This window comes from Netta rufina, assembly GCF_964035555.1.
Source record: "Netta rufina genome assembly, chromosome: 1".
Taxonomy (NCBI): domain Eukaryota; kingdom Metazoa; phylum Chordata; class Aves; order Anseriformes; family Anatidae; genus Netta; species Netta rufina.
Window position 1 is genome coordinate 163,506,217 of NC_140123.1, and position 12,047 is coordinate 163,518,263.

General features: G+C 38.7%; 1 protein-coding gene across 6 annotated transcripts in view; it reads left to right on the top strand.

The window, feature by feature from the left end:
- The window catches only part of ATF7IP (activating transcription factor 7 interacting protein), a 106,197-nt gene that overhangs the window by 14,152 nt on the left and 79,998 nt on the right, over positions 1 to 12,047 (top strand). Inside the window, exon 1 of one of the 6 annotated variants that reach the window (XM_084300489.1) lies at positions 3,568 to 3,686. The exons of the other annotated variants lie outside the window; for them this stretch is intronic. The gene's annotated coding sequence lies outside the window, so the exon portion shown is untranslated. Of the gene's footprint in view, positions 1 to 3,567; positions 3,687 to 12,047 lie in introns of those variants that run through there. 6 annotated transcript variants of the gene reach the window in all.

Genomic DNA, 12,047 nt, shown 5'->3' on the forward strand with positions numbered 1-12,047 from the left:
CTATTGCTACAGGCTTCTGCTGTAAAATATCTTGAAGTAAAACCATGCTGGCTAAGATAAGCATGTGATTTGACAGACTGTTCTGTATTACAGCAATGAGTATGATTTGCTGTGCTGTCCAAAGACTAACTCAAGAAAGGCTAGGGAACTACCAAGTTTCTGGCTGTTACAGGAATGACTTGTCCAGTTTCATACTTCGGGGGGAAAAAAGGCAAAGTCAGAGAGAAAAGCGATGTTTTGGGCTGTATATATACTGCCTAAAGAGTTTTCCCTTGTTCTGTGACTTTTCCCACTTACTTTTCTTTTGAGCTACTAAAGACAGGTTTCATCATTATATTTTTTTTTTTTTTTTTTACTATTTTTAAGACAAATTTTGCTTATGAAATGCTTGCACAAATCATTTTGTAGCAGATTTTTTTCTGTACCTTTCTATTCTGAGATTTATCAACTATGACATTTAAAATGAGGATATTATCTACCTATCTATCTATAAAATGGATATTGTCTACCATATTTACCAACTGAAAGCATACAGCTAATAATAATTACTTTGAAGACAATTGGCCTTAATACTTTTGCCTGTAACATCTGCTCTTTGAGAACACAAAGTAGTGGAAACTTTTTAATATACTGTATTGAATGTAGGGAAAAAAGTCTTTTATTAGTTATTTATTTTGTAATGGCAATCCATGGAGAATGGAAGGGACTATGATAATGCTTTTTCTCCAGTGTTACTCTGACACTCGAAACCAGCAGCACCACCAAAGCCACCCTCTGTCTTTGGAAGGCCCTAAGATGGCGGCCGTGCAGCCTCTGTGGCCCGTGAGGCACAGCAGGGCCCTGCGAGCCCTATGCCCTGTCAGTGGGCCCGTGACGAGCAGGCCGCCTGCCCTGCTCCTGGCAGACTGCCTGCGCACTTCTGGACGATGACCCCGCTGTGTGGAAACGCGCTGCGTCTGAAAATTGCCTCTGCTCTAGCTGGCCGCGCAACAAGGCGCAGGGAAGAGGCAGAGCAGCGGGAGTGGGTGTGACGTCACTCGGAAGGTTCTGGAAGCGGGGTGGTGCCGCCTCCAGGCAGCAGCTGGAGAACCCGGCCGCGGGGCTGCCTGCAAGCTCCGGCCCGGATTTCCCTGAGTGGATTGGAGTGGAGACAAGAAACGCTCTGAGTCAAGGATCTGGCTTTATACTGTCTCTTTCAGTGTTGAGGATGGTAGTGTTGTGCTGGAATATGTGCATAAGGCAGTAGAGCTGGTATGTGTGTGTAACCGCATGTAGGCAACGCGAGGCTCGGGTTTTGCCTGTGTGTTTTTTAAGGCAGCATTGGTGCCTTTTATTTCCAAGTACTGAGCCTGTTCAGCTGATGACTCATTCTGCAAATGACAAAAAGCATCACTGAAAGATGTATTCTGCACAATGCTTAAATGTGCTAATGTACACAAATCTGTCTGAAAGTAATATAAATCAAAAGATGCATGTGAAATAATAGATGAGAAACACCAGATCACTTACATGGTTAATGGTTGTTACTGTAACGTGACAGTAATTGTGGGAAAATAAAAGTTGTTCCTTTGCACATCTCTTCAGGTTTTTGGATACAACATCTAAGCCTGAACTGTAACAACCAAAGAATAATAATTTGCATTACTAAATAGTTTGACATGAAGTTGGAGTGTTTGTGATGTTATGATAAGCAAACTGCATTATGCTGAAATAACCTAGAACCAGCCATACAGCAAATTGTAATTCCACAGTGGAAAAGGGACATCCAAAGTAATTGGATTATGTATATATCCCTGGCACTGTTAGCATCCTGAAGAGAAGCAATGTGGGCAAGAAAAGAGGCCAGGAGCACAAAGAAGGCTTTCCTGGTCCTGAGGTGGCTCTGCCTTTGTCCTACTCAAATTGTCAGGCATTTGTCTCCATCGTTTCCCTCTTCCCTGTATATGCCACTGAATGGTGCAATGCTGCAAGTACAGCAGTTAGTACTGCAAGTACAGTTGCTAAATGCATAGCCCAACATTATTGTGGTTTAACATAATTTTTTTTCAGGGTTTGCAAATTCATATTTATAAGCAATATAATAAATGGTATATTTATTTGCCTTGAGTTGTGTTACATGCTAGGAGTTTCTCATAAGGCTACACATGTGGAGGGGAAGGTATCGGAGAATGATTCGTCTTTTACGTAAACACATTTAATAGTAAGGAAAGCCTGGTTTAGTGTTTTTTTTTGTTTGTTTTGTTTTGTTTTGTTTTTTTCCCCCAGTAAGTAAGGTGAGTTTTAGAGTAGGCATTTGTAAAATATAACTTATTTGTTAAAGTAAAAGGGTTTATGACTGGAAGTGAAAAAGGCAAGAATTAAGAAATTAACTATTTGAAGTTGGAGCAACGCTGAAATCCAAGCTGCTCTCTCTACCTGTCACTATACCCTCTTAGGTAGTTGGAGAGAGAGCCCACAGCTCCACCTGCCTGGGGAAGGGGGGTGGGCCGGGGGTGAGTGAAGTATTAACAGTAAATTAAACGAAGTGGCCAGGCATGTTACCTGTTGTCAGTAGGTTAAAACCAAATTGCTCCACTTTGGAGGCTACAGTTCCTTGTTATTGGTAGGCTGTGAATTATTGGAAATACCAGTTACAGAGAAGCTGATTGCATATGCATAACCATTTATTCAGCGTTATGCAAATCACTATAAAACACTAACCAAAACCTTCCTGACCAGTGCAGCATTTTGCAGTTCTGCTAGGAACCTGTTTTCAAGGGAGCATTTCTTTTGCAGAGACCACAGACAGTTTTTATAAACACTGAGATTACCACTTGACTTTTGGTGTGGCTCTGGACTGTTAGTAAGCAGATAGGGTAGCCTCCATATTCTAGAACTCGTGGCTGTCTCTGGGGGCCCTGGGGGGAGCGGGGGAGGGGGGGGCGAGCCTTGCCTGGCAGCATCTTGCTGCAGCTCCCTCTTGAACTGGGGCCCCCTTTATGTAAATTTTCACTGGCGCCAGCTAGCTGTAACTGCAGTCTGTCTCTGCCTCGGCAGCAAGGAACATGTGTCCTGGAGTTTCCTTTGCAGGGATTGCAGGAGCAGTCTGGTTTCTGGGCAAAGCAAGCCACACCGATGAATTTGGAAAGGCATACAAGGGAATCTCGGTGTGGTTAGATTGCTAGTGTGTCAAAACACGGCGGAGATTTTCAGCTTGCTTCTTGGTTTTAGTGTGCTGTCTTATGCTGAGCTGTAATAAATTTATGCTTGTTGGTACTACCGTGTGGTATGTGGGAGGTACCTCGCTGCACATAGTTGCTGCAGTGCTAAATAGTTGGCAGCACAGAAGGCAGCACAAAGAGTTCCGATTGTGGACACTTGCAGTTGCAACGTTCCCTTGGAGGCTGTGGCATGCTCAGTGAGCTGCAGTGACACTCCTGACACCTTCATTCACTTGTGTGTGGGAGTGGGAGTTCCTGTGTGCTGCAACAAGCTGCTGTAGGCTACTGGCTGGGAGGTACAACAGCATAGCTCAGGCTGGATGGAAAATAGTACTTATGCTGCTGTGTAAACAAAACAAGATCTGAGTATCAAGATGGCCGACCTGTAAGCCTACTTGTAGCTCATGCTACTTATGCAAATGAGCTGCATGTCAGTGGCTTTCCCACAGGAGGAAGTTCATTTGGCACGTGTCAAGTTCTCGTCAGGTAAGAGAAGCAACTCATTTTCTGCATTAATGTTTCCAAGGCCTTTGAAGTTATTTTTTTCCACTTAGGTGCCCAGCCCCCACCTTGGCAATGTACCAGTTGTATTACATTCAAATTGAAGAGGCATTTTTTGGGAAGCCTGGAAGTCACTTCTTGATGTAATTATTTGGGGTCACTGTCATTGGAGGGAATGTTAACTAACAACTATTGTAAAATGTTTGCATAGGTTAAACTGAAGACTTTAAAAATACTAGTGTTCTAGTATTAGTGTTCTTTTTGCTGTTATTGATATTTTTTTATTATTATTTTGATTGTAACCCCCCACTCTTCTGCTACTGTGTTTTTTTGTCTCTGTAGCAACACCAGTTGATGCAAATGGGGGCATAGCACTACTGTGAGCCCACCCCTAAAAGGGTACAAAATTAAGGTATACCAGTGGTGTGGGTTTCTTTTGGTTTGTGTGGGTTTGGATTTTTTTTTTTTTTGGCTTCACAGTATTGTAAAGGAACTTAATTATCCTGGTTGTGGTTTAAACAATCATTTTTTTGAGGTGGTAAAGCTGTTCAAAATACTGGATGGTGAACTGTTAACCATGTATCTTTTAGTATAAATGCGCATTCACAAGTGCTTTTATATGAATTTTTAAAAGGTGTTATTTGTAAATAGGAAGCGAATGAGAATATATCTATCTGATCTGACCCCTCAGATAAATCTCAGAAGATACTAAGCTTGTTAAAATAGCAAATTTTAACAAAATGACAGTATTGCTAATTTCATAACATACTGTGCTGTAGTTATGCATGCAGTAACATGAAAGGAATGTGTTGAGCAGATGTGCTGGTTCTGCACTAGTGTATTTGCATTGTTGCCATTTTATAGCCCCAAAAATTTGGGACAGAGTGGGAGACAGGAAAGTGGAGACAGTAAAAGAAAATGACTGGATTGGGGATGTCTCTAAGCTAAACAAAATAAAGACTTGGAGATGCATGAACAGGCCAAGCAATACGTGGAAAGAGTGATCTCCTGTAAAGGTAAATGGCAGCTAAAGATAGGGATATACAAGTGGCAGTAGACAGGAGGTGGGTCAAGATGGAAAACTGAGATTAATCAAAGTGAAACTAAAAAGGTAGGGGGTCAAAGTAGGCAGGTAGACTACTTGAACTTAAAATGAGGAACTGATAGAGACTGTAAATACTAAAGCTGCTCTGAAATGGCCTTTGAATTAAGGCCAAGAGAAAAGGTATAAATATGCTAGGAAAGAGCTACAGCTGGTTGATATTGAGGAGAGGGAAAGTCAATGATAATAGACAAAGGTATTGATACGACAGCGTAAAACACTGCATGCCAACAACTTGGGCCAAATTTTTTCCTTGTATCTAATTACACATTTCCTTTGAAATGTGTAATAACTGTTTTCTTTAGTGGTAACTTAAGATTTGATATGGGATGCAGTTTTGCTTGTTTGCATGCATATCCAGACTAAAACAAAAATGCAATAAAATGGTGTGTGTATGTGCACGCAGACATATGTATCAGAAAGTACATAAATAGGTATGTGGTGGATTTCTCCGAGTAAATTACACTAGCAATCACGGTTAACTGTTTTAGAGGTTGTACATAAAAGGCAATTTCTGTTAAAAATCTCTTTTCCTTTTATTGCGGTCTGACAGAAGCAATTCAGGACCCTTCCCTCATTTTCTGTATAGAGCACAAGTGTGAGGATGGTAGAGGGGAAAAATGACATTGTGGGCCATGAAGAATCTAGAAAACTGATTATCTAAGAAGAAAATCTTGACTAATATGGCAAATGATAACAAAGGTGAGGTTGCTAGGATTCTTTCTTCACTTCTATTAGTTATGTTGGTGACAATAGTACCATGGTTTTTAGTGAAGTGGAAAGGACAGGATATTACAGTGACTACTTTTGTTTGTTCTTTAGGTAGAAGTGGGGTGGGTGAGTATCTTGCAGGTGACTAAGGTACTTAATCTAGAAGTTACAACAGAAGAGTCCATGACAGACATTTCTAAGCAGAAGCTATTAACAGGTCTTTGTAACTTGCACCCAGGAGGTCTATTAAATAATTAAAAAATGGCTGAAAATATTTTTTCATTTGAGGTGTGTTGTCCCACACCAAGAACTCTTAAAATACAAAAGAAATTCCTGAAGTCCTGGAAGACTGCTTGCTTAAAAAAGCTCAGGAAGGATGACCTAAATAAAAAATTCAGGAAATGAAGAGGAAAAAAAAATGCCAAAAAAAGCTTAATGGAAATATATATTTTTAAAAGAAAAATACTAAATATGGAAGTAAAATTATATCTAGAATAATACTACATTTGTTTTAGAACACAGTTGTTTGGCATAAGCACTCAGTGTGTAATGCAGTTATGCCTTCTTCGGGAAAACAAAAAAGCACCTGTACCATGTAAATTGAATACCTTCTTGAAAGCTTGAAGGGGTGGAAGACTGACAAAGGTGTTACTGAAGGAAGCATGTTCCAAGTCAAGCTTCTTTATGAAGGGTACTGCAAAGAAGTTCTTTTAATTTGTATATGGCAAAAAAAGAATGGAATCACCTGGGTCACTTGTTCAGTGGGACATGTTCAGTCTACTGTTGCACAGCAAAATCTGAAATTGTACTTCAGTGGACAGTTTCTAAATGTACATACCTGCTTAAGAAGAAGCTGGACCCTGGGATCATAGGGCCAAAAAGTTGAACCAAAGTCCCAAGGGTAGAGTAAATGTAAAGGGACTGAAATTCTGATGAATATAGAGCAAGATTAAGGAAGTCACTTACTTTACTTAATTAAACTCCTCCAGTTGTACTGATGATATGAAATCTGTATCACTACAGGTTATGGTCTTGTCCGTAGGTTTTAACAATGTCAACAAATTAGGAAGGGTCCTGGGGAAAAGCAAAAAAGTGACTCTGGCTGAAGAACGTAGAATCGCAGAATAATTTAATCTAATCTGACATCTTCAAAGGAGTGTTGCTTCAAATTTATTCTAGGTTACTCCAGGGTTCCTCCATGTGAGGCCTGAAAGTCTGAAAGGGTGGAGGTTCCACAGCCTCTCCAGATAAGCTGTTTCAGTGTTTAATCACACTTAGAGCAAGAATTGTTCTCTACATCTATCTGGAATTTCCATTGTAGCAAGGTGTATCTGTTGTTCCTTGTCAGTATGTTGTCCATCTCTGGAAAGAGTTTCTCTTTGCCTTCTCAATAAATGCCAATTAGGTCATTGAAGACAGCAATTAGTTCCCACTTAGCAATCTATTCTTTATACTACACAAATTCAGCTTACTAGTTTAACCTCACCTGCCACATTCTCCATCCTTAACCATCTCGGTGGTTCTTCAGTGGACTATCTCCTGTTTATCAGTATTTCCGTTGCATTAGGGGTGGCAAAAGTGGATGTGCTGTAATTCAGATGTAGTTTCACAGGTGCCAAACAGAGTGGCATAATAACTTCCTTTGTCTTGTAGAATGCTTCTGCTTATGCAGTCTAATCTTGTGTCTGTAAGACAGAATGGATCTCTTTTAGCTTATTAAAGAGATAATCGGGATAAAGCAGTAATTCCAGTGTATAAGTTGTTTCAGAAAGCAAAAATATGTACTTAAATAGGATGTCCAGTCTAGAGACAAAAGAGAAGTAATGGGAGACTGGAAGAAGACCAACTAATGTTTGAAAGTGGTGATTCTTTTCTTTAATTATATTGTAAGTGAATAAAAATGTAGCAAGTCTTTGTGTTTTGTCATCCTCCAGAAAGACATCCAATCTTCATGTGGAGACAGGCTTTACTTGGAAGGATGGCCAACCTATGACACTAAGATGGTGTATGGCTTTGGAACAGCTAATGTATGACTTAACAACTGTGGCAACTCTGCAGCTGGGTTACATGGGATAGTGTTGGCATGAAGTCTTCCATATAATCTAAATCTTTGATTATTTGATAAAGTTCTCTGGTTGGAACCATTACAATTAGTATCACTAGTTTGACTCAGACCTGGCTACATATTTAGCCAAACCTTCCCCTGCTAATGTGGTGCCTTTCACTTACTACAGTGGTGAGACCTCACAAAAGGTGTCAAAATCATCAGCCCAATAATAATTTTCGAACTGTTCCATGCTGTGACTCTTAGCCAAATAATATACTTGCATGAAAAGGTCAAGAAAATTGTCCAAGTGTGCAGTAGCCATGTGCCTTTTTGGTTTCAGGAAATGGATGGCTAAGGGCATTTAATGGTCAAGGCTTAATCTCCATGCTGCAAAACTATTGCATCTATTGGATGAAATCATGAAAGGTCAACAGAAGTAAAATTCTTAATAATATTCAGTCATTGTAGTGGCATGTAGTCAGTTACCTTTTTAAATTTTAATTTATCTTTTGTTCTGGACCTTTTTCATAACTTAAAGTGAAATTTTAGGGCAGATCTCACCATAAGTGATGTTTTTCTTCTGCATTTGAGTGTTTGTTTTTAAATCAAAGACAATAATAAAGCTGTGAATAGTGTGACTTTTATACTGCCTTGATTTAGAACTTAAATGGTATTTTCATCTTGTCTATGATCAGTCACAAGCATAGCTATCAGTTGCAGTATAGGCCTGCACTGTATGTGGGAGTGAAGCTGGAGGGACAGGATGATGCCTTGTTTAGCTACTCTGAGTAGATCTTAACTCTGCTTAGGAAATATCAGCTGATCTATGCTGCAGACAATGCATGTATTACATTTACGGAAGATAGTTACGCTCATGCAGTTCTTCAACTTTCAGTCAGAGCATCATCTTCTACTGTGTGCAGTTATTTCTTTTTATGGGGCAAGGAAGGGGAAATTATGAAGCTCTGCTGTGCCTTCTGGATTTGTTATCACACAATGTGATGGAAAGAGAGTTCCAAATGTGCTGTAGCCAGAGATTTCCTATTAACTGTCTTAATCCATCTATTACAGGGTTGACAGCAGCACGGAGAATTAAACCAATGTCTCATAAGCTAATTGCAAAGGAAGAAAGTTGTAGTATTACAGCTGCTTTCTTTTGTTGGATAGGATAAGTCAAGTATGATATGCACCAGCACAATAGCTGCCTGTGTATTCCAGGAAACCTTGCTGATGGTAATATGGCAAATTTTGTAGATAACTCATTCTCCAGCCTAGGAGTGAGCTCCATAATGGAGGAGGCATTACAGAACCACATCTAAGGCTGTTCATTTGTCATAGAAAATCCAGCTATCATAGGAATTGTCAGAGTTAAAAGGTTAAAACTTAACTCTAGTGCCACTTAAAGCAGATGATGCAGGTTCTCAGTTGGTTTGGACATTCCATGATTATTTCTAATTTAGTAAGGGAGATGAGCTTCCTCTAGGGTGAGGCTTTGCTTCCACCTTCTGAAGAAAAATGATCGTCTCTAACACAGCTAGCATTCATTTAACAAGGTGTTAGAAAAACAGATTGCAGAATAAAGAAAGTGCTTTAATGTGTACAAACCTGATAAAATACTGGCTGATACTTGAGCAGTCAAAAGCTAAGATTATTTTTCTTAGTAGGTACAGTGCTGTTTGCTTATATGCAGAGTTGGAGAGGTTTTTGATCTTTAAGCACAATGATTTATTTACTTCTAAATATTAGGTCTGCTAATGAACAGTGTGCATCTGTGACATTAACCCATGTTTGCTGTTGACGTTCCCTAGAGGGAGGTAGAACTTCAGTGATCACTACTCTAGTTATGGTAAAATGGAAGAATTTTTTTCTTCCTAAATAGCTGTAGTAGTTAATTATAAGGCAGTGCATGTAGTAATTTGAGAATTGTTGGTAGGATTTTATTTCTACTGACTGAAGGCCTTCTGTGGTAGTGTTGTAACCCCTGTATCACTCAGGGAAGGCCCCAATACTGTTAGCTGCAGCCTTGTTCTCAAGGTGAAAAATTCTCAAGAAGAAGATGGAAATTCTCTGGATTTGTTGACTATTTAAAAAAAAAAAAAAAAAAAAAAAAAGTTAGGACTTACGCTTAAACTTGAAGCTTCAGCTGGTTCTGAATAACAAAGTCATCTTACAATTGTTTGAGTTTTGAGAAGAAACCGTTTGGGTGTCCCCTGCATGTGTCGTGATGGTAAAGAAGGCTGATCCAGACAAGATGTCTGCACAAGCACTGAGGTCAGAGTATTGTGAAGCTGAATCAATACTATGAACCTGAACCCACAATACTAGGATGGTAAGATGTGGAGCAGTACTTTGAAATTTTTGCATAACGACAAGGTCCACAAAAAAAAAATAAAAATAATTACAAGAACACAAAAACACAAAAGACCATATATATACATATACAAAATGACAGCATCTGCTTCCCTGACCTCTTTTACACTCTGCTGTGCCATATGAATAGTCAAACAATTATATGCGAATGTGCTGTGGTCTTGATAGAATGCAAAGAGATTTCATTAAAATTCTGCAACTGGATATCAGTTGTGGTTAGTGAGAAGGTTCCTGTGGACACCAAACTGAGATGCTTTCTAAGCTTATAGTTTGATTGTAGAATTGCATTTTGATTTGCAGTGCAGTTTAGAGATTATTTTTTTAAATATAAAGCAATTTCAAGTTGACATTAACTTATAGCTGGATTTTAGTTCCCTTCTTGCATTTATTAACAGATTGTCATGTTATGACAAATAATGATAATGTTATGTATTTTGTAAAAGGTGAAAAGGAGAAGCTTGTTTTCTGACATCTATCATGCAGATGTTTTATTTTGTGAATCATCTTTGTTATCGCGCATAAAATCACTTCTTTAGGAGATCAATCACCAGGTGAAAAGCGTTAGGTAATTAGAGTTAGAAATACGGTGTTTTAGATGAGTGGTTTCTGTTATGTTGGTTTTTTTCTTCTGTTTTGGAAAGGTAGGGGATACTGACACTGACACCTTCAAAAACTTTTAATACAAAGTCGTTTTCTAAGCTCTTGATGCCTGTCATTGTGGAAGTTAAATGGAAAAATATGTAATGGTGATTGATGTTTCCCATCTACATAATCTGAGCTTTTCATACGAGATTCAGTCCCAATTTTGCAAGAAGACTCTAATGAACATGGACTTCTTATTTGAGTCAAAATTGAGAAGTGGTATTGATTTGGTTTAGAGCTCTTCTTTACCTATCCTTTTTAGAGGTTTAAGAAACCTTCCTTTATATACAACATGAAATATTCATTAATTTGCTACTGTTATTGAGCTAGTACGGCCCATGTTAATGATGTCCTTTTGTTGAAGGCCAAGGATCATTTTGAATTGGACTTTGGTTTTGATGTGTAAAAACATGAATAAAATGATGTTTCAGGGCCTTGGGTCCTTCAAAATATGCTGCAAAATACTGGCTTTTATTAGTCCCTGAGAGGCTTTTCCCTACAGTAGTTGAATGGTTTGTTGGTAGCTTCAATAAAGAAACGAAGTATTTACTGCGTGCTTCCCACACTTCTGGAACTGAGCAGCAATGACTGTCTCTCTATAATTCATTGTTCAGTTTAGTTTCCAAGGATGAGTTTGGCTTAACAGGCAGTCTTCTAGACCCATTTTAGATGCTTTTGGATGTGACTCCTGGATCTGAACCATGATCCCAGAAGGGCCCTGGTATCTTCTAGGTGATGTTACATCTGCCAGCTTCATACAGAGCCTAGAGCATCAAAAATGCCACTAGTTGCCTATTTTGATTAGTTGCTTACTGAATCTTGTTTTTTGTGATCATAAGTTCCTTTCTGAGCTTCTACATTTACCACAGTTTGCCATAGTCTCTGTATTCTGTTGTCCTTAGAGGTGGAAGGTTCAAGCATTTCAGAATTCTTCAAGAGAAACATGGCTTTATACTTAAACTACATTGTGTGTTAAGATAATGAAAGACAAGTTGTCTTTCTCTGTGAAGATACACTACTGACTATGTTCTGTGCTCTCGCAAATTTGGATGATTTGATATAACAACTGGAATTCAGAAGCGCTGTGTAAAATTTTTGGTGATTGGTGTTTTTCTATAAACTGTTTTCTAGGAAAAGCATTCTAATCCCTAGAAAAAAGGATGAAACACTGAAATTAACCTCTTGGGTTTGATTATTTGTGTTTTGTTTTCTTAGTATTTTTCAATAGCCTTGTGGAAAAAAGATTGCACAGTGGCATTTGGAACGGACTCTTAGCTTGTTGAATTTTCTTTCTTTGAAGCAATGAATTTATCAATAACAACTTTCACTCGTCAAAATGATTTCAGTTTGTGTAACGTTCTTAAATTATGAAGAAGCCCCATATTTACTTAAATATATATATACACACTGCACAGTGTTAAAATGGTTCTGAGATCCAGAATTAAGCCCAAGATATTAAGAATCAACATTAGGC